Here is a 27,909-nt window from a genome sequence, read left to right as displayed (position 1 = left end):
ATCTTTCTTGATAGTATCAATTTTTTAAAGCTAGCTTGCTGTTTTTAGAACCTGATATATGCCCACTATGAACATATATATTCATATATATAATTTTTTTTCAAATTTTTCTTTAAATTGTCAGTTAATATGTAGTGTAATATTGGTTTCAGGAGTAGAATTTAGTGATTCGTCACGTACATTTAACACGCAGTGTTCAACACAAGCGCCCGCCTTAGTCCCCATCACCCATTTAGCCCATCCCCCACATACCTCCCCTCCAGCAACCTGAACAAAATTCTAACATGACGGAAGAGTACAAAGAAGAAAGTCAATTTTTACCTAAAAACGCATCAGCAGAAAAACCATCTGACAGTGTGGTGAACATCCTCCAGGCATATCCACCCATTTGTAGACTAACGCAGTTTTACATAAATGAAATCACTCAGTGTATACGCTAATTCTGAAACGTGTTTCTTTTCAGTTAATCATTTGTCCCTGAGAGCCTTCCACACCCATCAGTAAAGAACTACTTTCTTGTTTCACAGGCTGCAGTGTTTTTTTTTTTTAAATTAAAAAAAAAAAAAAAAAGATCATGATTGAGCAATTACCCACCAGTGGATTTAACTTAGGCCCATAGAGGGTGTCTCCACGTTCCTGATTTATTTTCAGCCCCTCACTGTAGACAAAAATCAGGGTGACATAATCCTGGAAGCTGACCACCTGGACCCTGTCACCCATGAGCTTTGCAAGTTCAGTATCCTGCAGCTTCGGGCCAATGGTGAACTCCTTCTGGAACAGCAACTTCAGCTCTTTGCTCAGGTGTTCTAGTCACCTTCCCTGCCCACGTACTTGTGGAAGATGGCCACAAGGAGGCCAACAGCCTAACGGGGAGGGTAGTGGGTGGGGGGTACACCATGATTGGGCTCTAGGTTCAGGGAGCACAGCCTGGAGAGCTTGGAGAGACGAGCAGGGTGGTGGCCAGTGCGCCTTTTAGCCTGCAGGCTTCAGTGTATTCTAATGAATTCATGTGTCACCTTGACACAACTTATCTAGGCTATTTCTAAATTTCTACCTTTATAAACAAAGCCACCATGAACATCCTGTGCTTTCATCGATTCTCACCTATTCCTTTATTTCTTTTGGATAAATTCCTGCATGTGTGGTTTTGGGTCATTTTTTATGAATATTGCCAAACTGTTCTCTAGAAATATTGTACCAATTTACATTCCCACCAATAAGACATGAAAGTATACATTTCCTGAGACCATATCCAACTATGAATGTTATTAACCTTTGCAATATTTGTTGAGGACCAAACAATGATATTTCATTAATAGTTTACTTAGCTAGTATTTGATTCCTAATAAAATTAAGCATCTCCTATGCTTATTGGTTATTTGGATTACTTCTTTTTATGAATTTCTTGTCCATATTCTTCTGTCATCTGTCTTTTGTTTTTTCCCCCATAGATGTATGTATGTATGTGTATATATGTGTGTGTGTGTGTATATATATATATATATACACTTTGTTATATATATATATTTGGATTACTTCTTTTTATGAATTTCCTGTCCATATTCGTCTGTCATCTGTCTTTTGTTTTTTCCTTTATAAATATATTTATGTATGTGTGTGTGTGTGTGTGTATATTAACACTTTGTTATGTATCATGTTCTGAAACATTTTTCTAATTTGTCACTTGTCTCTCTCCCTTCTGTACAGTGTGAATTGTGAGTTCACTTTCTGTTCAGATGTCTGCAATGCAAAAGTTGAAAAGGTCAAAGTTAACAATCTTATCCTTTTTGGTTTCTGAATTTTTGTGACATGGTTTTAAAAAGTCTGCCATATCTCCAAGCATCTGAGTGGTTCAGTCAGTTAAGCATCCAACTCTTGGTTTTGGCTCAGGTCATGATTTCACAGCTGCATGTGTTCAAGCTCCACATCGGGCTCTGTGCTGTCAGTGGGGAGCCTGCTTGAGATTCTCTCTCTTCCTCTCTCGCTGCCCTTCCCCCACTCATGCTGTCTCTGTGTCTCTCAAAATAAATAACCTTTAAAAATATTTTTTAAGGGGTGTCTGGGTGGCTCAGTTGGTTAAGCATCAGACTTTGGCTCAGGTCATGATCTTGTAGTGGGCAGGTTCAAGCCCCACGTCAGGCTCTGTGCTGACAGCTCAGAGCCTGGAGCCTGCTTCAGATTCTGTGTCTCCCTCTCTCTCTCTGCCCCTCCCCCACTCATGCTCTGTCTCTCTCTCAAAAATAAATAAATATTAAACAAAATGTTTCTTAAAATCTGCCATATCTCAGAGGGAAAAATATTTATCCATATTTTCCCTCTAGTACTTCTGTTCCATCTAGCACACGTACATCTGTGATCCACCTAGGAGGTATTTACATGTACAAAGTTAAAATCTGGATCTGTACATTTTTTGTTTTTATTTTTTTCTGGATGACTAACCTATTGTCCCAAACCCTTACTGAATTACTTTTGTTTACCACTTATCTAAAACGCTACCTTGGGGTTCCTTGGTGACTCAGTCTATTAAATGTCCGACTTCAGCTTAGGTCATGATCTCACAGTTAGTGAGTTTGAGCCCCCATCCCGCTCTGTGCTGACAGCTCATATAGCCTGCTTCAGATCCTCTGTCTTCTCTCTGACCCTTCGCTCCTTGTGCTCTTTCTCTCTTTCTCTCTCTCTGTCTCAAATATTAAAAAAATAATAATAAACATTTAAAAACAAAACAAAAAAAACACAAAATGCTACCTTTATCTATAAATTAATATGTATGAATATATGCAGTATAATGATTAGCATTGTATTTAGAGTCAAACAGATCTCAATAAAGTTTGATCATTTTCTTCATATAACACTTCTTGTACAGGTTTTCTTATGTAATTTAACTATTTGTTGCTACTGAAATTGATGTGTTGTCTGCCAATATATTTTATGACTAGGGATTTTTTGTTATATGCCATCTATTAATTTTGTACATATAGATTAAAATAACCTGCAAAGATGACAATTTTGCTCTTTCTATTCCAGCTCTTATTGTACTCCTTGTTTTAATATATTAGTGGCACCTTTATTTTACTCCAGACATTAATGAGTTAAGGAAATATTCATCTAACTCTACTTTACTGAATGTTTTCAATGAAAATGGATACTAAGCTTTATTAAATGCATTTTTGGCATCAATCAAGATGATCATACAGTTTCTTTCCTTTGACTTATTAATATGGTGAATTATATTAATACTTTTCTTTAATGTAAAAACTACATTTGCATTTCTGGAATAAATCCCACTTGGTCATGGAGTATCAGTCTTCTAATATACTTCTACATTCTGTTCAAGATATGCAAGATTATTTTTGCATTTATAATTTGACTCTAAATACTGTATCCTAACAGTCCCACCATTTTTTTTTTTTGTTCTACTTCAAGTACCAACTTTGAAGTCAATTAATTTAAAATACTATGCTTTAGGGGCGCCTGGGTGGCTTAGTTGGTTAAACGTCCGACTTTCATTCGGGTCATGATCTCGCGGTTTGTGGGTTCGAGCCCCGCGTCGGGCTCTGTGCTGACTGCCAGCTCAGAGCCTGGAGCCTATTTCAGAGTCTGTATCTCCCTCTCTCTCTGACCCTCCCCTGCTCACGCTGTCTCTCTCTCTCTCTCCTAGAAATAAATAAAAATATTTAAAAATAAAATAAAATAAAATACTATGCTTTAGGGGTGCCTAGGTAACTCAGTCAGTTGAGCATCTTGCTTCAGCTCAGATCATGATCTCACCGTCTGTGAGTTCAAGTCCCACATTGGGCTCTGCTGACAGCTCAGAGCCTGGAGCCTGCTTCTGATTCTGTGTCTCCCTCTCTCTCTCTGCCCCTCCCCCACTCACGCTCTGTCTCCCTCCCTCTCAAAAATGAATACATGCTAAAAAAAACTTTTTTAAATACTATGCTTTATGAAATGGAACTCCTAAACAAAATCAGAAGAGAGGAGAAATAACAACCAACACTGTAGAAATAAAAAGATTATAAGAGAATAACATGAAAAATTATATGCAAAAAATTTGAACAACCTAAGAAATGGATAAATTCCTAAAAACATATACTCTCCCAGAGCAGAATCAAAAAGAAATAGAAAATTTGAACGGACTGATTATCAGCAATGAAATTGAATTGGTAATCAAAAAACTCCCAGGAAACAAAAGTCCAGGACTAGAAGGCCCCACAAATGAATTCTTCCAAACACTTAAAGAAGAGTTAATACCTATTCTTCTCAAACTATTCCAAAAAATAGAGAAGAAAGGAAAGCTTTCAAATTCACTGTATGAGGCCACAATTACCCTGATACCAAAACCTAATAAAGACCACAAAAAAAAAGAGAACTACAGGCCAATGTCTCTGATGAACATAGATGCAAAAATCCTTAACAAAATATTAGCAAACAGAATCTGACAGTATATTCAAAAAGTCATTCACCACAATCAAGTGGTATTCACTCCTGGGCTGCAAGAGTGGTTCAGTATATGTAAACCAATCAACATGATACATCATATTAACAAGAGAAAGGATAAAAGCTATATGATCATTTCAATAGATGCAGAAAAAGCATTTGACAAACTACAACATCCACTCATGATAAAAATGCTCAACAAAGTCAGTTTAGAGGGAATATACCTCAAAATAATAAAGACCATATGTGAAAAATCCACAGCTAATATCATGCTCAATGGTGAAAAACTTATCACTTTTCTCCTATGAGCAGGAACAAGACAAAGATGTCCACTCTCCTCCCTTTTTTTAATGTTTATTTTTATTTGAGAGAGAGAGAGAGGGAGGGAGGAAGCATGAATGAGGGAGGGGCAGAGAGAGAGGGAGACAGGATTTGAATCAGGCTCTGTGTTGAGAGCAGAGAGCCTGAGCGGGGCTCGGAACTCATGAACCATAGGATCATGACCTGAGCTGCAGAGGCTTAACCAATTGAGTCACCCAGGTGCCCCTTCTCTCATCATTTTTACTTAACATAGTACTGGAAGTCCTAGCCCTAGCAATCAGATAACTAAAAGAAATAAAAGTCATCCAAGTTGGTAAAGAAGAAGTAAAACTTTCACTATTTGCAGATGGCAAGGAGGTGAAAGACCAATACTCTTCAAAGAGACCAAAACTAAAACATTGATAAAAGAAATTGCAGATGACACAAAGAAATGGAAAGATAACCTATACTCATGCATTAAGAGAACAAATGTTGTTAAAATGTGTATACTACCCAAAGCAATCTACAGATTCAATGCAATGCCCATTAAAATACCAACAATATTTTTCACAGAACTAGAACAAATAATACTAAAATTTGTATGGAACCACAAAAAACTAGCCAAAGCAATCTTGAAAAAGAACAAGATTAGAGGTATCCCAGATTTGAAGATATACTACAAAGCAGTAGTAGTCAAACAACAAGATACTGGCACAAAAATAAACACATAAATCAATAGAACAGAATAGAGAGTCCAGAAATAGAAACCCCATGATTGTATGGCCAATTTATCTTTGACAAATGAAACAAGAATATGTAATGGGAAAAAGACAGTCTCTTCAATACACAGTATTGGGGGAAACTGGACAGCTACATGCAAAAGAATGAAATTGGACCACTTTCTTACACTATAGGAAAAAAAAAAAACTGAAAATGGATTAAGGACCCAAATGTGAGACCTGAAACCATAGAAATCATAGAAAAAAGCAGTATATCAAAATAAACGGTTTCTGCACAGGAAAAGAAATAATCAACCAAACAATAGATAACTTACTGAATAGGAGAATATATTTCCAAATGATATATTAGATAAGGGGTTAGTATCCAAAATATCTAAAGAACTTATACAACTCAACACCAAAAGACCCCAAACAATCCAATTAAAAAATGAGCAGAAGACATAAACAGACATTTCTTCAAGGAAGAAATGGCCAAATGGCCTACAGATACATGAAAATATGCCCAACATCACTTACCAACAGGGAAATGCAAATCAAAATTACATTGAGATATCACCTCACACCTCTCAGAATGGCTAAATTCAAACAACGTAAGTAATAACACGTGTTGACAAGGATGTGGAGAAAAAGAAACCCTTGTGCACTGTTGATGCGAATGAAAACTGGTGCAGCCACTAATTAAAAACATAATTACCATATGATTCAGTAATTCCGCCACTGAGTATTTAATCAAAGAATAGGAAAATACTAATGTAAAAAGATACATGCACCCTTATGTTTATTGCAGCATTATCTAAAATAGCCAAAGTATAAAAGCAACCCAAGTGTTCGTTGATAGATGAATGGATAAAGAAGTGATAATTATATATCTATATCTATGAATATAGTGGAAAATAGTCAGCCATTACAAGGAATAAAATCTTGCCATTTGCAACAACATGGATGGATCTAGAAGGTAATGCTAAGTGAAATAAGTCACTCAGAAAAAGACAAATACCATATGGTTTTACTCCTATGACGAATTTAAGAACCAAAACAAATGAACAAAGTAAAAAGAGACAAAAAAATAGACTCTTAAATGTAGAGAACAAACTAGTAACTATCAGAGGGGAGGTGGATTGAGGGATGGGTGAAATAGGGGAAGGGAATTAAGACACTTATCATAATGAACACCAAGTAATGTATAGAATTGTTGAATCCTTATATTGAACACCTGAAATTAATATAACACTGTATGTTAATTTATACTGGAATTTTAAAAAATTAAAAACAACAATAAAATAAAATGTATAAATAAAATGGAACTACTATCATGTGTGAATTCTACCCTAAGAAGAATGAAATGGTCTATATGAATTTTCTAAAGCATAATTGTGTACCTTCTCATAATGTATATTACATTAAAAATTTGAAGCTGTAGGTATATATGCAAGAGAGTTAGGTCCCACAAAAATGTGTACACAAACGTCCATACATTATTCATAAGAACCCCAAACTGAAAACAACCCAAATATCCACCAAATAACAACTGGATAAACAAAATGTGGTATAACCATAAAATGAAATTATTATTCAGCGATGAAAATGAATGAAGTTCTGATACGTACTACAACATAAATGAAACTCTTAAAAAGATTTATACAACCCAACTTCAAGACTTACTGTAATGTATCGGTAATGAAGAGAGCATGGTATTGAGATAAGGAGAGACATAGATACAGATTAATGGAACAGAATAGAAAGTCTAGAAATAGATCCATGCATATATTGTCAAGTGGTTATCAAAAGAGGTCAAAGCCAACTAATTGAAAAAGAGAGGTCTTTTCAACAAACTTTAGTGGAATAATTGGGTTTTCATTGGAAAAAATGAACTGTAAATACTATAAAGAAATATTAACTTGAATTAATATGAAAGCTCAAATTTCTGGAAGAAAACGTAGGAGAAAATCTTTGTGATCTTGTGCCGGGAGCCGCACCGGTCTCTCTGGATGGCAGTCACAGCAAGGAAACTGGTATCTCCTTCTGCTACTACTGGCTCATTTTGTAAATGATGTTGCTGGTATTGACCATGTCTCACAATATTCCAGATCAGACCGATATTTCCCACTCAGTTTGCTCATAAGGAAAGGCATGTCCTTGCCTTTCCAGAGATGATTGTCAAAAGGCTCTTCCTAAGGGTCTTGCAGATCCAAGACTTACATAATAAAGGGGGCTTGAGACTGGCCCTGAGGCAAAGAGCCTAATTTAGAGTTAAGGGCAAATATCTACCCCCACCCATTTTTTTCTGCCTGGAGCATTTTCTGGCCTTGTATATGCTGATTACTCCCTGTGAAGGAACCTATTGAGGAACTTCTTCTATTTGTGCTGATGAGAGCAAAGGTATCTCCTGAAAGACCTGTTTGACCCTTGCTCACAGAGAAGTAACTTCACCCTCTTATGCTAAAAACATTGTCTGGTATGCTAAAGATGCCTTCCTTCCCCATAAGATAAGCATCTAAATCCCCTACCTCAATCACTGTTGATAAAGGTTATACATGAGTCTCCTACAAGTCTATGTTCTGGGAAATTCTTACATATCAAAGAAGTTTGTTGTCAGAAATCATTGTCTAAGGCAAATGCCACTTCTGTGCCATCTCAAAAAACACTTAAAATAAAGTTGAGCCCCAGTCAGAGCAGAGATGCCTGCCTGGTGATCAGAAAGAATCTCAGGGCTCTCTCTCACTCTCTCTCTCGCTGACACCGCTGACACTGTCCATCCTTCAGGGACCCCTGGACCTGCCGGATCCGGTCTCCGACAATCTTGGGTTAGGCAAGGTCAAAGGACAAACCATAAACAAAAGAAAAAAATTGAACCTCATCATATTTAAAAACTTTTGATCTTTAAGAGACAGAAATTCTGAATTTCCTTTCTCAGATGGGTGAAATAGGGGAAGGGATGGGAGATTCCCACCCATGGACGGGAGATTCATGCACGTTCTGAAGAGTGGTCTGGCAGTACTTCATCAAATTAAGTACATGTATCATCTGTGGCCCAGCAGTCTTCCTTCTGGGTGTATACGATACCCTCACACAAGTCTAGGAAGGGGCATGTTTGACTACTTTCTTTGGAGTACTAATGGTAGTAGAAGCCAAAATGGTATAAAGCAAAAGAGCAACGACTATTAATTTATATAGAAACTTTTTAGCATCCCCACTCCCCCAAAATAACCTCTTTTAGGCTTTTCTGATACTTCCAGGCACATCTTGTTAACAGATGCCAAGATAAATTGAGATGAAGCACACATGTTCATGAACAACTCAAAGTTACAGCAGTTTGACATGGAGATGCTGAGTGTAGTTCCCAGGAAAGAAGCCTAGGAGGGTTACTCTGGCTGCTGGGGGCAGAGGTGAGGGGCATGATCCACAAAACGAACCCTGACCGCTATTTGCACTTTCTGACTTTTTTATAAAAGTGAATGTCCTCTTTGGATTTCTTTCAAGTTAGCGAAAAGAGTTTCTAATGTAGGTCTTTTGTAAGAGTGAAAATGTATAACAAGAACTTTCGAGAAATGGGGGAAGACTGAACATAACATCAACTATAATCAGCAATTCATCCTGGTAGATTCTACTTTTTTCAATTTACAAAAACTAAAATGACCACTCTGCACCCATTAGGAAGGCTATTTTTTCTTAAGGAAAATAACAAGTATTGGTGAAAATGTAGGGATTAGGAACCCTCTGCGTTGGGGGTGGGAATGTAAAATGGTGCAACTGCTGTGGAAAACAGATTTGCAGTTTCTCAAAAAGTTAAACATAGAAGTTTGCAGTGTGGTAGAGTGCAAAGGTCAGGAAAGGGTTCTTGAGACATCGTATGGCGCTATTTAGTAACTTTATTTAAGTAGCACAGGGACAGTACAGAAAGACCTGCACTTGAGCTGTATGAAGCTGGTGGTTATATGCTTAATGTTCAAGGAGGAGGGGATGGGACATGCAAGAAGTATTAATTAGATCATAAATGCCTTCTTTGAATTTCCAGTTGCAAAACTACTTTCACAAGATTTCTCTAGTGCTTTTCATTCAGTTGGATATTAACTATCAGTAAGATTTACAAGCAGTCGTGAGACCCATTCAGAATGGGGCACCTGGAGGGCTCAGTCAGTAGAGCCTGTGACTCTTGATCTCAGCGTTATGAGTTTGAGCCCCACATTGGGTGTGGAGATTACTTAAAATAAAATCTTAAAAAAAAAAAAAAGCATGTGGCAACCAGCACGCAATTGATCCTTATCAGAACTATGCAGGCTATAGGTCAGCCTTCCGGGCTAAAAGTAAACATTTTTCTACTTCCAACCCTCATCAGAAGTACCATAAGACTCCACAATTCCGCTTCTAGATTTATATACCTTCAAGAGTTGGAAATAGGGACTTAAACATATACTTATATACCAATGCTCATAGGAGTGTGACATTAAGCAAAAGGTGGAAACAATCCACATGTCCATGGGAATGGATAAACACAATGTGGTATATATATCCAACGGGAATATTATTCATCTGTAATAAGACATGAAATTCTGATACATGCTACAATGTGGTTAAAACTTGAAAATATTATGCTAAGTGAAAGAAGGCAGACACAAAAGGACAACTATTTTATAATTCCACTTATGTAAGTTTCCTAGAATAGGCAAGTTCCTAGAAACAGAAAGTAGAATAGAGGTTGCCAGGGGCTGGGACCAGAAGGATGGAGTGTTATCACTGAGTGGAAATAGAGTTTCTGTTTGGGATGATGAAAAAGTCTGGAAATGGATAGTGGTCGTGATTGCACAACACCGTGAATGCACAAAATACCCCTCGGATTGTACATCTAAAAATGGTTGAAATGGTAAGTTTTATGTTATGTCTACTTTTCCATAATTAGGAGAGAGAAAATGAGAGAGAGAGACAGAGCACGAACACAAGGTTCAGAAGAGCTAGGTGACTCCCTGAGGCTATCTCCCTAGCAGATGCCAGAATTGGGACCAAACCACCTCCAACTGGCCCCAGAGTGGGACTTTCCTGCGCTGCCCCTGCCCCCTACCATCTCCATCCTCCTGTCACCTCAGGATGAAAGCTGAAACAAGCCGGGACGCCTACTTGGCCCTCAGCTGGCAACCTGCGAATCAGGCTACTCACTTTTTTCCAGACTCTGCACATGTCCACAAAGGACCATGAAAGTACCACGAACATTGATTTGGGGATTACAAAGAAATTTTAGCAAGTAGGTGAATTCACGGACACAGAATCTGTGAACAATGAGGGTCGAATATATTTACTAAAATGTATTTTTAAGATTGACCAAGGTTTGGAAGTAATCTCCCAACAAAATGGGTACAGATTTATAAAAGGTGCAAAATCTCTCTCTGGCTTTACTTGGATGGACATTTCTTCAGCACACGTGGAAAACACATCAAGTGCTATATACACTCTTATATGCACGTAAGATTCACCTGAGAAGCTTGTGAAAATGCAGCTCCTGGCCCTCTGAAGAGGTTCGAGTGGTCTAGGATTGAGGCCAGGCATCTGCATTTTTGAAAGCAAGCTCAGATGATTCCGACATATGAACGGTAAAGACAGTATATAGCAAGGGCGCCTGGGTGGCTTAGTCGGTTAAGCGTCCGACTTTCGCTTAGGTCATGAGCTCGCGGTTCGTGGGTTCGAGCCCCCGTCGGGCTCTGTGCTGACTGCCAGCTCAGAGCCTGGAGCCTGTTTCAGAGTCTGTATCTCCCTCTCTCTCTAACCCTCCCCTGCTCACGCTGTCTCTCTCTCTCTTCTAGAAATAAATAAAAATATTAAAAAAAAAAAAAAAGACAGTATATAGCAGCTCTAAACCTGGGCCTAACTCTTGTTTATGACTGCAGCCAAAGACCACCAGTAACACATCTGTAGGTCAAACAGATTTGGTTTCTTGGCTGGCCTCACTGCAACCACACACCGTGGAGACCACACACCATGGAGGAACTATAAGGGCATCTCATTAGGAAAGAAATAGAAGGAACTTTCTATGGGAATTTGGCTTGTGTTAGACATTTTGGAGGAGAGTTCAAACAAAGCAGGCTTGGATTAGATGCTGGCAGGAAGTGAGAGCAATTCTACAATTGGGCATCTTAATCATTTTTATCTAGAAGGCAGGAGAAATGAAGAGGGGCCAATGCAGCCATTGGTAAAGAACCAGACCAGGAGTTTACTCTGCTGGGAAGAAGGACGTTTGATTACTTTTCTGATTTCATAATGACCTTCTTTTTTTATGAAGTTCAGACCTAACTCCACAGTGGTCTTACTTTCGTTTCACTTCATTACTGAGACACGGTGATCTCATCCAACGTTGGTGATCTAAAGGTTGTTCATACTCAACGGGAAACCGTCATGGCCTGGCTGTGAGTGCCTGGCCAACTCTATGGCCCAGCTCACAGGACCAGGCCAGCTCCTAGCTGTTATAGGCTATTTTTTTTTCCTTTTTGGTGTTCTTGGACATCAGTTATGTGTCCTGTTTCCCCTTCCTCCATGATCCTGTCACTCTCCCTCATTCCATTTTGCCCATGTCTTACTGGAGTCAAGTTCAGCAATCAGCTTGAACATTTGCATAAAACGGCCCATGCTCAAATGGCTACCAGCACCTATATTTCCTACTAATACATTTACAACTGACAGGGAGAAATGCTCCCCAAACACCCCCAATAAAGTAAGGTGATACTTTTCAGTTGCTATCTCAAAGGAAGAAATTTTGTCTTTTTTTTTTAGTTCTTTGCATGTCATAAACGTTAAGCAAATATGAAATGGATCATGGTGGTGAGCTTGGGGAGAAAAAGGAGGAAGTATTGATGTAAAAGGAGTCAGAGGTGTTTAGTCTCATTTTAACTCCTCAGAGAAACTATAACCACCTCTTTTTTTTTTTTAATTTTTTTAATGTTTTATTTATTTCTAGGAGAGAGAGAGACAGACAGCGTGAGCAGGGGAGGGTCAGAGAGAGAGGGAATCACAGAATGAAACAGGCTCCAGGCTCTGTGCTGGCAGTCAGCACAGAGCCCGACGTGGGGTTCGAACCCACGAACCGCGAGATCATGACCTAAGCAAAAGTCGGTCGCTTAACCGACTAAGCCACCCAGGCGCCCCCAACTATAACCACCTCTAACAGCTATAAATGAGTTGCAGTAAAAAGATGTGGATTTAGTGACCATAGGGTCATTAAGAAAACTATTAAGTAGCCTAGATTTCTTAGAAAAACAGTATTGGGGGGGCACCTCGGTGGCTCAGTCGGTTGGGCAACCAACTTCAGCTCAGGCCATGATCTCACGATTCATGGGTTCAAGCCCTGCGCTGACAGTTTGCTTGGAGCCTGGAACCTGCTTCAGATTCTGTGTCTCCTTCTCTCTCTGACCCTCCCCCACTTGCGCTCTCTCTGTCTCTCAAAAATAAACAAATGTAAGAAAGAAAGAAAGAAAAGAAAAGCAGTGCTTTTAAAGACTTTTAGGATAGCCAAATTCAATTTCCATTTGTTCTGGGTCTACCTTGGTTAGGATGGCTGAAGTGATGCAAATGGTTGATAGCACCTAGATCTCTGTAAATGGAGTGATCGTTACTGGAATTATTAGTAACTACAAATACTTAAGTTTAGGCATTCCCATATGCTTTGGCTTGCTCAGCATCCAGGAAGTAGAAATGTCAAGCGTTTACATCATAAAAAATTTCAATTGCCCATTGAAAATACCTGGCTTTGATCATATATTTGGGCAACATTACCCACCAAAAATTTTTGAATTATCTCTATAAACCAAGTCTCTGATAGTTCAAAATAATGACTGAGTGTTTTAGTGACTGAAGAAGAAAATCTACTTCTACCAAAAAGAAAAAGTAAAGATGAAACCAGCCCAGGGGAGAGAGAGAAATCATAATAACTTAGCAAATGAAGCACCTCTAGGTAATCTATTCCCAGCAGCTCTTCAAATTCTAGGTGATCTTTGTTCCTCTCTGAAACAACAGACTCTCTATTTTGAAAGGAAAAAAGATTGTATTTCCAAATATAGATCACCGCATTACTCCCTTAGTATTCTTACCTTTTTAATTTCTCTAGATGTCATCCAGAAAGAGAAATATTGTAAACATTACAAATATGTAAACATCTCTATTTTTTGAGACTAGATTTATTTCAATCTTGATAGTCACATAGAAGCACAGGATTACTCTATAAATGATCCAAGTAAAATATGTGTTTTAGGATCTTTATTGGTGTGTTGACAATATACATCAGTTCAGTAAACCCATTTTATAAAAGGAAACCCATATGAAGTAGACCAGTGGTGGGTAAACGTAAGTGTATTTTAGTTCTGTATCAAAAAATAAAATGATAGACTTGCCTGTTTTCAACATTTAGAACTGAAGTAGGTATCACCTAATTCTTTGGCTATATATCACATTATTATTTGCCAGTCTTCCCCATAAGAGTTGAAAGATTAGAAATATGTTCCTTTGATTTGATTTGCCTCAGTCCCATAGAAAAGTAAGAAATTTAATTTTAAGGGAAACAAAATTGAGGAGTGTCTAGGTAGGTCTAGAAATGAATATGTACAGAGCTAAGTAGGCTGGGGTACACAGAAGTAGAATTTGTGGGTACATTGGAAAGCATAGTTCTGTCTGGCTTCTACCCAGTTTCCTAACCATACCTGGACTTGATCTGTGTCCCTTTGAGCCTTTAAAGTCCTGAGCCTCTTAATTTTCCTACAACAAGCTAGACTTCACATACTTTGTTGGTAAAGTATACATGAACACGAGACTCTTCTACAACTCTTATTTGCCTGGATTTTCCTTCCTTCCTTTTTCCTTTTTCTTTTCTTTTTTCTTTTTTTTTTTTAAGTAGGCTTCATGCCTAAGGTGGGGCTTGAACTCATGGCCCTGAAGTCAAGAGTCAAATGTTCTACCAACTGAGCCACCCAGGTGCCCCCTAGTTGCCTCACTTTTAAAACCAGGTGAATTGTTTATGTTCACATAATTTTTAAAAAATAATTAAAAGTTCTGTTGCATTTACTTGAACAACAACCGAGAATAATACAAAAAGAAAAATATCCTGATTAGGAAAAGAATGAAAAGGTGCTTCGATCTCATGAATGTATTGTTGGAACTTATATATCCATAGATGATTTGTGTGTGTTCATGAGATTAAAGCAGCTTTTCCGCAAGACACACATCTGCACACCTTTGGAGAGTAGATATATCATGAGATCATACAATCACGAGGATGGCATTTAGCTGTGTTCTCTTCCAGGGTTAACATACCACAATTTTCCTCAGTCTGTTCATGTGTTTAATTGCCTTCTGTTATTATTTTTTATGCAAGACATCTAGCCAGAGACCAGTGAATTGGAGCAATTATGTTTGGCTTGGATTCCCTCTGAGAACAGAGCCTACTAATTGCAGTAAAATTCACCCTTCACCTTGCTTTCAGTTATCTGCCTCAGACCCACGTATGCAGGCAGAATGTAGGGCTTGGGACATTATTCAGGTAAACCAACACCCTCAAAATAATTCAGAGGAACAAATATATTTTCTAAAATACAATATGGTTGTTAACTTACAATGGTTTTAAGAACATACTTTATTCACCAATTGTTTATAAATGATTGCTCAGCACTTCTCTTATTTAATATTCATGTAATAACATGTGTGTAATACTAGATACAAAAATGAAGCATGTAGTTCAAACTACATGGAAAGGACTGAATCAAGTTGAACTGAGTCTTAATATTTGGAGAATCATTTTAATGGTGTTCAAGCAGCAGGTCTACTATTTTCATGTGACTGTTCAATAGTAGGGAGATGGCAATACAGTTGACCTTGATTAACACAGAGATTAGAAGCACTGACCCCCTGAGCAGTTGAAGATCTCCGTATAATGTTTGTCTCCCATAAAACTCAGCAACTAGTAACTAATAAACAGTCGATGAACAAAGATTATGTACATAATATGTATTTTTTAATGTTTTATTTATTTTTGAGAGAGTACAAAAATGGGAAGGGCAGAGAGAGAGAGACAGAGGATCTAAAGGGAGCTCTGTGCACTGACAGCAGGAAACCCGATGTGGGGCTTAAATTCACAATCCATGAGATCATTACTTCAGCTGAAGTCAGACGCTCAATTGATTGAGCCACTCAGATGCTCCTGTATATGTATTAAAAAATGTATTCTTGGGGTGCCCAGGTGCTCAGTTAGTTGGGCATCTGACTTCCACTCAGGTCATGATTTTAAGTTCAAGCCTAACATGGGGTCCTGTGCTGACAGCTCAGAGACTGGAGCCTGCTTCGAATTCTTGTGTCTCCTTTCTCTGCTTGTGCTCTGTCTCTCTCTCTTTCATAAATAAATAAACATTAAAAATTTTTTAAAACCATATTCTTACAATAAAATAAGCTAAAGAAAAGAAAATGTTATGAAAAAAAGAAAATGTTATGAAGGAAATCATAAGGAAGAGAAAATAGATTTAAAGTACCAGAATATGTGTATCAAAAACAATCTCTATGGGGTGCCTGGGTGGCTCAGTCAGTTAAGCGTCTGACTTTGGCTCAGGTCATGATCTCACAGTTCATGGGTTCGAGCCCTGCGTCAGGCTCTGTGCTGACAGCTAGCTCAGAGCCTAGAGCCTGCTTCGCATTCCGTGTCTCCCTCTCTGTCTGCCTCTCCCCCAGCTCATGCTCTCTCTCTGTCTCTCAAGAATAAATAAACATTAAAAAATTTTAAAAAAGAAAACAATCTCTATGCATATACAGACCCATGCAATTCAAATCTGTATTGTTCAAGGGTCAACCATAGGCCACAGCCAGACTGATAAAAGGAACATTTTTGTGTTTCTAATTTTGTCATGGTCACACAGAAGCAGCCTTGCTGAGAAAGGCTAGGATGTAGATCATTTCCCCTGTCCTTGTGAAGACTAGATACTCTCTGGTCTTCAGTTTTTAACTCTGATCCTGATTCCCTACAACCTCTCCACACCAGGTCCCCTGCAGTTGGCCCAATAGGCTGCCCAGATCAGCTCCCAAAAGACCCCAGGAAGGCAGTTCTAGGTGGGCCTAGAAAATTCACAAAGCTTCTATTGGGTCAGAGTTCCTTCTATCTAGTGATGCTGGTTTTATTTTTGTTTTCTCCCTGTTTCTCTGCAGTAGTTAAGTATCTTTATTTCTAAAATACTATTTATACTTATATATTTTACTGTTAGTGCCACCCCTATCATTTAACTTCTCATTTTATCACCAATTCCTAAACTTATTTATTTGACATCATTGTCAAATTGTATGTCCTTGTAACAAAGGATCCGTTTTGGATTTACATTATACTTCGTCTCTCCTTATCTTTTATTTAGACTTACTTCTCCATTCTCCAATATATTTTTTCTCAGTTGAATAGCACCTTGCCTCTCTGATCAAGAGCTACTTTGAGTTTGGTATTTCTAGCGTCAGGGTCAATCTTTGGATTATCAATAAATAAAATTTTAAGTTAAAAAAATTGTGTTGGTTAGTTTTCTGTTCAGTTCCATCCATTTACCCTTGCCCCTCTTTCTATAGTATATTCTCTCTTTTTAATGTGTAACTTTATATATTTTTATCCCCTTAAGGAAAGAAGCTCTCATTTGTAGTTTTAGCCTGCAAGTTAAAAAAACTCACAGAATCTGAGTTGCTCAATCCTCAGTATTTTTTATACATAGTATTGGATATACGACTGCACTACAATGATCTTTTAGCATGCTTTGTGTTACCTTGACCTTTTTAACTATCAACAGTCTCAAGGTTCTTCTACCAAACTTGTCTTCTGGAATTGGAATTCAGTCTTAATTCTGCCTCAAAATAGATGAATATGCAAATAGTAGCATATTTATCGGGAAAAATCACTTCCAAAGGAAAAGGCTAGAAACATTGTTTTAAAATAAAACCTCTGGCGGGCACCTGGGGGACTCAGTTAATTGAGCATCTGACTTCAGCTCAGGCCATTATCTCGTGGTTCAAGCCCTATGTTGGGTTCTGTGCTGACAGCCCACAGCCTGGAGCCTGCTTCTGATTCTGTGTCTCCCTTTCTCTCTAGCCCTCCCCCCTCTCTCAAAAATAAGTAAGCATTAAAAATTAAAAAAAAATAATAAAACCTCTGGGAACAATAACTTGCTTATCTCATATTACTATCTTTAATTAAGTGCCTATTGATTCTACTCATCATACTGGCAGTTGGATTTGTGGGTTTTTTGTTTTCCCTGAGGAAGGCTTTTCTGGACCTGCATATCTTGGAGGCAATTCCAGAATGCCTGGGCTGAAGATCAAAAAACAAAATAAAATAAATGTAAGAATTTAAAATCTTAGGGAACAATATGGTAATTAAAACACATGGTAATTCGGTGGCAATGGCTGCTTCCCTCCTTGCTCCTCAAGCTGTCACTAAAAGTTCTCTCCTCAGGCTGGCCTCTTTACCTATTTAACATCCAGGTGCCTCTGAAACTGTCCACTTTCCAGAAAAAAAAAAAAGAAAGAAAGAAAAAGTTCCAGGCTCACCTTGATTTTTTTCTTCAAGACACTGGATCAGATATTTTGAAAAGCTCTGGTATTTTTTAATGGAAAACAATATCGGAGGATAAAAAAGACAAAACTGGACACTACAATGTATATTAGGTTGCTAACCCGGACTCCTGAAAGGAGTCAGGATGCCATCAGAGAAGATACTCCCTAAAATACTGTAACAGCAATAATCCCTTAACAAGAACAATGAATTCATGTTAATGTTTTCGATTTATCTCTAGTTAAATTGAGTCCCTTTTGTATTGTTCTGCTAGGACAGCTGATTTTTTCCACTTTAGTTAATGGAGTTCTGTTTTACATTAACATGTCCCAGTATAGGTTGTCATATTATGCATCTTAATTATTGTGTAGTCCCCTAAAATGTCAAGTTCTTAGAATTCTTTTAATTTCTTCTTTGGATTCTCAACCCAGATATCTGGAATTCCCTCCAACATATGCAAGTCCACGGAACTCTTTCTGCCCCCTTTTCTCAATATCACCAGAAACACCAAGTATCTTTAAAACTGAAAGAAACCCATGCTTCCTCAGGAACACATCCACAGATCCAACTCAGCCTCAGAGGCTGAATCGGTGGACACTCAGTCAAAGATAATAATATCCAATGGGAAAATTATTGGTTCTCCAAATTAGTTTGTTTTTCCACAATGCTTCTTTAGCCGCCTCCTTTTGAACTGATTTTCCGTTATTTTTTTTTTCCTCTTATGTTCCCAGGCCTTTGTTTGTTTGCGTATTCCTCTTTCTTTCTTTCTTTCTTTCTTTCTTTCTTTCTTTCTTTCTTTCTTTCTTCCTTCCTTCCTTCCTTCCTTCCTTCCTTCCTTCCTTCCTTCCTTCCTTTCTTTCTTTTTTACTGTTTATGTATTTATTTTGAGAGAGAGAAAGAAAGAGAGAGCACGATCAGGAGGAAAGGCAGAGATAGAAAAGAGAGAGAATCCCAAGCAGGCTCAGAGCTCTCGGCAAGAAGCCCAAAATGGGGCTTGATCTCAGGAACTATGAAATCATGACCTGAGCCAAAATCACAAGCTGGAGGCTCAACTGACTGAGCCACCCAGGTGCCCTACATATTCTTTTATTTCCAAGGCTGTCTTAGGGCTGAATTCCAATTTCAAAAGTCCTTGAATGCATACATATTATCTCAGTGTTGTTCAATTTCAGCAATCCAAACCAGACAAAGATAATTTGAAAACAAAACTAAATTATAGCTAAAATCATTAGAAAATTATGTTACATGGAATAGAGAATTCTCTTCCTTTTTTATTTTTAATTTTTTTCAATGTTTATTCATTTCTAAAAGACAGAGTACAAGCAGAGGTGGAGCAGAGAGAGGGAGACACAGAATTGGAAGCAGGCTCCAGGCTCTGAGCTGTCAGCACAGAGCCCGATGTGGGGCTAGAATTCATGAACTGTGAGATCATGACCTGGGCCAAAGCCGGCAGCCCAACCAACCGAGCCACCCAGGCGCCCCAAGCATTCTCTTCCTGAAAAGTTTATTTTGAACAACTTCCACTTTATTTCTTGTTGATTCTGCTATATTCCACAAGAACCATTTCATAAAAGACAAAAGCCCAATTGAACTATATCATATTTCCATATTCAAATACCTTTTGGATATTCCTCTAATAACATTACATGTAATTCCCAACACTTGGCCCATCTACAGAGACCCGTAGTTCAAGAATTTTTTAACCCATTAAATTATAACTATAAAAAGTTTTAGTGCAACATATCCAGGTTCTCAGTGGATTAAAACTTCCCATGCCTATACACCACTCCTGTATTTTACAATAATTGTGTAGTCACCACAGAAATAAATACTTCAATTTCCACTCCTCCGGCTTGCGCTCGCCGTCTGATGTGAGCTGCGCTCCCAGGGGGTGCGGGGAGGGGACCGTGGAGTGGCAGACAGCACTGAAGCTGATGTACGTCGGATGGCCCATCCCCACGCAGACGCTCACCTCACCAAGAAACTACTGGACTTTGTTCAGCTGTCATGTGACTGCAAGCAGCATCGGAAAGGAGCTAACGAGGCCACCAACACCCTCCACAGAGGCATCTCTGAGTTCATCGTGACGGTTGCAGACGCTGAGCCGCTGAAGATGATCCTGCACCTTCCGCTGCTGCGTTGGGTAGGAATGTGCCCTACCTCTACGTGTTTGTGCGCTCCACGCAGGCGCTGGGGCGGGCCTGGGGGTCTCCAGGCCTGTCATCGCCTGTTCTGTCACCATCAGAGAAGGCTCACAGCTGAAGCAGCAGATCCAGTCCATTGAGCAGTCTACTGAAAGTTCCTTAGTCGGGGCGCCTGGGTGGCTCAGTCGGTTAGGCGTCGGACTTTGGCTCAGGTCACGATCTCACAGTTCGTGAGTTCTAGCCCCGCATCAGGCTCTGTGCTGACAGCTAGCTCGGAGCCTGGAGCCTGCTTCAGATTCTGTGTCTCTCTCTCTGACCCTCCCCTGTTCATGCTCTGTCTGTCTCTCTCTCTCTCTGTCTGTCTCAGAAATAAATAAAAATAGGGGCGCCTGGGTGGCTTAGTCGGTTATGCGTCTGACTTTTGCTTTGGTCATGATCTCTCTGTTCGTGTGTTCTAGCCCCGCGTCGGGCTCTGTGCTGACTGCCAGCTCGGAGCCTGGAGCCTGTTTCAGTCTGTGACTCCCTCTCTCTCTGACCCTCCCCTGCTCGCACTGTCTCTCTTTCTCCTAGAAATAAATAAAATATTAAAAAAAAAAGAAATAAATAAAAACATTAAAAAAAATAAAAGTTCCTTAGTCTAAACCGGTGACCTGTGCCCCACTCCTCACTGAGTTTCCGATTTCCCCCGGGATTGTGTATCATGTTGTCTGTGTTAGCAGTGGTGTCTCTGGCTACCTTCTGTTGTTATACTATAGTACTAAATCTGGTTTCAGCCTTTTTGTATTATTTTACAGTTGCCATCCATATATTAATCCCCCACCCCAGCCCCACCTCCCATTCTACTCTCTCTGCCATCTTATCCTACCTTTTGAGAAAGTGAACTCATGCCAAGAACCGGCAGAAACAGTGGTGACACCATTCAAAGGCAGGGAAGAGCCAAGAGAGAGATCCCGTTCCAGCTTTCAGGCCTGAACTTCCTATGGTGTGTAGGACATGATGGATGTAAACACCATTCACTTTGTAGCCCTTGTGCCCGGTGTACAAAATCATTCCATACAGCGTTTGCTCTCTATGGGGATTATGTGTCATTTGGGGAGACGGCATGTAGCCTGTGAGGCTGTTAGGTGCATGTCTAAGGGTCATTTGCTAATCTGCTCCTGCCATTTGCTTTGAAAATGTGGTGTTGTTCCCCATCTCCCCCAACTCCTAACTGTGCCTCTGAGGGTGGCAGAGCATCTGCATGCCACAGATGTGCTGCAGAATTCCAGAGGCTGCCTGGGCAAGTTAGACATGGGGCAGTTGACCTATGTCCTGAAGGAGTACAGAGTAGCAAGATAAAAGAGGGTCAACTGATGGTGGAATGAAGAAGTCCAGGCAAGTCAGAGTCCTGATGGAAGGCTATAGCAGAGATGTTGGAGTCATGGGAACATCCTCTCCGGTCAATGGAGATTTCTTCAGTGGACACTTGGTACCAGCTCTGAGGGCCCTTACCCCTGCTTCCTGCCACAGTGTGGGTCAGATAGGTGTATGTATTCTTTTGTTTGTTTGTTTGCTTGTTTGTTTGTTTTTGAGAGAGAGAGAGAGACAGAACACAAACAGGGGAGGGGCAGAGAGAGAGGGAGACAGAATCTGAAGCAGGCTCCAGGCTCTGAGCTGTCAGCACAGAGCCCGATACGGGTCTCAAACTCACGAACCATGAGCTCATGATTTGAGCCAAAGTCGGACACTCAACCAACTTAGCCACCCAGATGCCCTTAGATGTATGTATTCTTTACCACATCAGAAGGAAAGTACCAGTGTGCCACTCTTGTGAGCATCCTAATAAAGGAAGATAAGAACATCCATAAAGAATATATGAATATATATGAAAGAAAAATATAAAGAAATATGAATATTCATATTCCAATTTTTAAAAAATACTTCAAATAATCCACTGATATTAAGCATTTTTTAAAAGGATAGAAAAGAAAAGAAAAGACAATTTCCCTTTCAATTAGAAGCATAGACAGAAAAACCTCACAACTAAGAAACATCAGCTTCTTCAGTTTTATTGTACCATACGTGTCAATTATTTTTTTGATAGTAGAAGGAGAGAATTTTACTCCATTGTAACCAGATGGAAGAAAAAATAAATGTGAGTGCAAATAACGCAGGTTTGTAGTTTGGTGTTATGAAGCTGAAGAGCTTGAAGTCTGATAATTTCTGTTTTCTCAATGAATTTATTTTCACAATGAAATACTCAAGAATGAGCAGATAGGAAGGAGTGCAGAAAGTCTGAACATAGACTTGGAGATGTAACATAATTATCTCAAGGAGGGGAAAACTGACCAAGTGGGAACACAGAGGGCTTGACAGGCATAACCAAGTATCTATGATGTCTGTGACCAGGAATTTAAAGTAGAAGTGTTTACCTGGATTGTGTGATTCAAAAATGTCCAAGGTGGCAAAAGAAAACTTTCAATCAATGTTATTCTGACACACCCTCTCCTGACCCCAGTCGAATACCAAGGGTAGGGAGAGGGGAAAGCGAGGTGAGATTATCCATCCACAAGTGAGCTAGTAAAATGTTAGACACAGAATCTAGACCAGCAAAGAGAGAGAGGGGATGAGAGAGTCCTGACATTGTATTACGGTCAAGAGACTAGATGCTTATAAGAGGTTGAGGAGTAGAGTTACTAGAACAATTGAGCTGAAAGAATAGATACTGATGGTTGAAGAATGAGTGTTTGAAAGCAAAGTTTCATCAGTGGACATATTTTTTGAGACTGGTATCTTGGTTGTGACCATGGGAAGTGGTTGCCAGGAATTGAGTAGAGGAAAAAGTTATTAGAGATATCTTGGGTTCTTTTCAGTCTTACATTTTCAATTGACTATTAATGGTACATAAGAAAAGTGTTGATTGTTTTATTTGTATCTTTTCTCTGATGACCTTACTAAACAATCTAATTGGTTCTAATTATTTTAAAGTTGATTTCTCTTGAATTGTCTGGAGAGATAATCATCTTACTGGCAAATAACAGATTTGTCTCTTCCTTTCTAGTAATTCTACCTAACTTATTCTTCTTGCCTTATTGAATTGGCTAGACTATCCAGTAAAATGTTGAATAGCGTAAGTGATTACCAGGGTCCACTTTGGGTCCTGACCTTAATATTTTTTTAATGTTTGTTTATTTTTTGAGAGAGAGAAAGAACAGAGACAGAGCATGAGCATGTACAGGGGAGGGACAGAGAGAGAGGGAGACACAGAATCTGAAGCAGGCTCCAGGCTATGAGCTGTCAGCACAGAGCCCAATGCAGGGCTCGAACTCACAAACTGTGAGACCTTGACTTGAGGTGAAGTCGGTTGCTTAACCAACTGAGTCACCCAGGTGCCCCAAGAATACTTCTACTATCTCATCATGAAATATGATGTTAGTTATGGCTTTCTGATATATTCTTTTTATCAAACTAAGAAGTTTTCTCTTATTCTCAGTGTATTAAGGTTTTGTTTTACTTCTTGCTTTGAAATCAGAAATGTGTATTACATTTTATTGAATGTTTTTTCATCATTTATGAAAGTAAACATAACTTTCTTCCCAATCCCTTAATACAATGGCTCTCATATTAAAAATGCAGATGCTATTTCAATTCAATTCAACAAGTATTTTTGAGTCCTTACAATTGCTACACTGTAATTTAGACTGTCAGTATTCAGTGTTGAACAAAATATATATTTTAAAAAATCCCTTCTGTCATCAAGTTTTCATTCTAATGGATGCATCTACCTTAGCACTCCCACTTGTAGGGATTTATTCTACAAATATATGGTTAAATGTATGTAGGTTCAGGGATATGTATTGGAACAGTTTTCTGGGTTGTAGAATATTCAATAATAGATGAGTAAAAAAGGAATAATGACCTATGCATATGTAAAACATTGTGCGGGGCACCTGGGTGGCTCAGTCGGTTTAGCCTCCAACTTCGGCTCAGGTCATGACCTCACAGTTCATGGGTTCGAGCCCCGCATTGGGCTCTCTGCTGACAGCTATCTCAGAGCCTGGAGCCTGTTTCGGATTCTGTGTCTCCCTCTCTCTCTGACCCTCCCCTGTTCACACTGTCTCTCTCTCTCTCTCAGAAATAATTAAAAATATTTAAAAAAAAAACCATTGTGCAATGATTAAAAGAATGAGGTAGACACCTGTGTAGTGACATGAACATTTCTTTAAGATCATTAATTATTTTAATGTGCATCATGGATGCATTATGGAAAAGAGACATATGTTTATGATACACATGTATAGAAAGAGAAGTGAAAGGTACCTTGATGGCTAATTTTATGTGTCAACTGGACTGTGCTAAGACTGTTCAGAGAACTGGTAAGACGCTATTTCTGGGTGTGTCTGTGAGGGCATCTCTGGAAGAGATGAGCATTTGAATCAGCAGACTGAGTAAAGTGGGTCACCCTCACCAGTGCGGGTGGGCATCGTCCAATTCCGTGAGGATGTGAATAAAACCCAAAGGTAGAGCAAGGGTAAAGTTGACCTCTCTGCTTGGGCAGAGACATCCATCTTCTGCGGCCCTCACATATTGGTGGTCCTAGTTCTTGGGCTTTTGCACTCAGGCTAGGACTTACGCCATTGCTCTTCACTCTGCATTTTCAGGTCTTTAGATCTGGACTAAATACCACTGGGTTTTTTTGGTTCTCTGGCACACAGATGGCAGATTGTGGGACATCTTGGCCTCGATAACCGTGTGAACCAATTCCTATAATAAATCTCTTATATCTGTATCTACATCTACATCTATCCAATTGGTTCTGTTTCTCTGGAGAACCATGACTAATACAGATATCCATCAAACTAACAGTGGTGGTTGCCTCCAGAGAGGGAATTAGGAATGGGAGTGGGGTGAATAGGAGCCCCAGTATGTTACTCAATAAGCTTATTTATTTCTTGAACCATTTGCAATGAGAATTTATTTGTGTATTATTTATGCAATTTTAAAAAGAGAGAGAGCGAAAAAAACAGCATGAAACTGCTGTGAAACCAGCAAAATTTTGACAGATGGTCTGTCAAAACTACCAGGAAAAAAATGCAAGTACTGGGAAAATAACAGAGAAAAAAAATCAAGGAAGTATCCTCAGTTAATTAACACTAAGAAAGAAAAGAAAGAGGTAGAGAAATCATCTGAAAAGTTAGAATCTAAACCTAAAGCAGGAGGTCTGAGAGATCTTGAAGAGCTCTTAAGTATGACCACAGCCCATTACATCTGTGATTTATGAAGACCATTTTGTCAAAATGAGAGCATCACGAGTCTCCGTTGCAGCTCTATTTCAGATAGGCTGGAAGGCATCATTTTATTTCAACACCCGAGAGGAAACGATCTTGAGCCAAGAAAGATTTAAATATCCTCAGACAAGAGTTTTGCTTGCCAACTTTTAAGAAGCCAAGATTTACTTGTCATGATGAACCAAGATGCTGAGCAGAGAACAGATTCTCAAGTCAAAGTCTGGGACCAAGCATAGTGACATCTGCAAGTCAGATGTTTTTAGTTAAGAGTTTGTTTTATTTTTTAATTTTTAGATTAGAAATTATTTGATATATGCTTCTCCGGTCAAAATCAGATCCCATCAAAGGGGAGACCGCAGCAGCTTTCTGGATATTTAGCTGCCCATGTCACTGACCTCTCCTGATTCTTACACATTATCCAGCAGTTCAGAAAACACTTTCTCATGCATTACCTCAGGGGGTGCTCAGAACAAACCCAGGACTGGTCCTATTGATGGTATTCTAAGAGGGGAGAAACAGCTTAAAGGAGTAGCTTCAACCAAGATCGCCTTCATGAATGGCATAGATCTAGGACTGCTGACTCTGGCATTCCCCACAATGATTGCTCAGGCGGAGATAATTAAGGTGTTTGATCTTTTCTTAAGCAATATTTGTGTCGCAGTACAAGAGAAGGAAAGTGGATAGCTTGGGATGGAGCATGAGAACCGAAACAGGAAATAGTATAAAGTAAGCTTGGGGAAGCATGTAAAAGGGGAAGTGAATGAGCAATCTCGATGTAGCTGGAGGGTTTTTTATCTGTTGTGATTAGGCATACCCAATGCCAACGTAGAACTTTGAAAAGGGAACTGGCATGACAAAAACTGTGGTTTAGGGGAATTATTTGAGGCATCCAGCAACAGAGGAAATGGAAAAAAAGTATCGGAAACAAGGGGAGAGGAGCAGTGCAGAAAAAATGATGAAAAGCAGAAATATCCAGCGCTAGAAGATTCCCAAGACCCTGGGAAGAAGAGCCAGTCGGACTGTGAATGAAGAATGAATCAAAAGATATATGCCAACATTTTATATCAAGTATGCCAGACTGATATAAATGCTAGTGACTAGGGGAAATGTTGAGAGGGTGGCTTTTTTTCCTTTCCTTTCCTTTCCTTTTTTTAGTTTTTAAAGACTTTTTATTGAAGAAAAAAAAACACATCCAAAACGCAAATCAAAATGTTTCTTACCTGAGTTTTTTTTTTTTGTCTTTTAAAAATTTTATTATGCAAATCTCTCCCATTCCCATGTGTCAGAGGAAAGATGTCCTTGCTCTTTCCAAAACCAATAGTGGAGAACGTTTAGAAAACAAAAATCCAACTAGCTTCCCTCCTCCCCTGCCCCCAAATACCCACCATGCATCAATCTAGATAGTAGGACTTGCCCCCTTAATGTTTACATTTAATTTACCTTTTTAATTTTTTTTTAATGTCTATTTATTTACAGGTTCCTGGGTGGCTCAGTCAGTTAAGTGATCGACTTCAGCAGGTCATGATCTCACAGTTCATGGGTTCTGGCTCCAGATGGGGCTTTGTGCTGACAGCTCAGAGCCTAGCGCCTATTTCAAATTCTGTGTCTCCCTCTCTCTCTGCCCCTCCCCTGCTCACACTCTGTCTCTCTCCCAAAAATAAACAAACATTAAAAAAATTTTAATGTATTTACTTATTTTTAGAGAGAGAGCATGCACACACACACACATGAAGGGGAGGGGGGGAAGAGAGAGGGAGAGAAAGAGGAATTCCATGTAGGCTCCATGCTGTTGGCACAGAACCTGATGCGGGGTTTGAACTCACAAACCATAAGATCATGACCTGAGCCAAAATCAAAAGTCCAGCACTTAACCAACTGAGCCACCCAGTCGCTCCCTAATTTAAACTTTTTAGCACAACACTGGAGATTGACTCTAAATCAGCAACAAAATATATATAGACAATATTTCTAACAATAAAAAACAAAAAACACAACCAAACCCTTTAAACATGGTAACTTTAGGAGTTTTATTTATGCAGCAGTTATTTTTTTAATCACCAAGTGAGTTTATATCATATATATGATATAAATGTTTTTTATATTTTTTTAATATATTTCATATTTATATATATGATATAAAATTTTTTTCCTTTCCTTTGTAGTTTTTCACCCCAGTGCTTGGGAAGATGGAGGTAGAGTGTTCAGCCCGGTAGCCTGAGGAAGACGGGCTCTCTGGGCAAGGCCACATCTCAGAGCAGACTGCAGGAAGTGCAATGAGAATTCCAGGATCCTCTTTCCCCAGAGATTTCTCTCCTTTGCAGGGACCAACCCTCACCTCTAAAAAACGTTCCCCCTCCACCCATATGTAAAGCTCCAGGTGTCCATAATCAAGTGAAACTTCCTATAAGGAGTTGATGATATTAGTTCGGAGAAAAGTAAGAAATGACTGCTAGACCTTTATATCTGAAAGCCATTCCTTTAGTTAG

The 27,909-nt window shown here is 39.1% G+C and overlaps 1 pseudogene; it reads left to right on the top strand.

Moving 5' to 3' along the window:
- Positions 1-284: 284 nt before the first annotated feature.
- On the top strand, positions 285-27,636 carry LOC120243720 (annotated as a pseudogene).
- The last annotated feature ends 273 nt before the right edge of the window (positions 27,637-27,909 follow it).

Source organism: Hyaena hyaena, unplaced genomic scaffold (assembly GCF_003009895.1).
Source record: "Hyaena hyaena isolate Hyena2069 unplaced genomic scaffold, ASM300989v1 scaffold_356, whole genome shotgun sequence".
In the NCBI taxonomy this organism is placed as follows: Eukaryota; Metazoa; Chordata; class Mammalia; order Carnivora; family Hyaenidae; genus Hyaena; species Hyaena hyaena.
The sequence above is the reverse complement of the archived record's forward strand: the minus strand, read 5'-3'. Positions and strand labels throughout refer to the sequence as shown.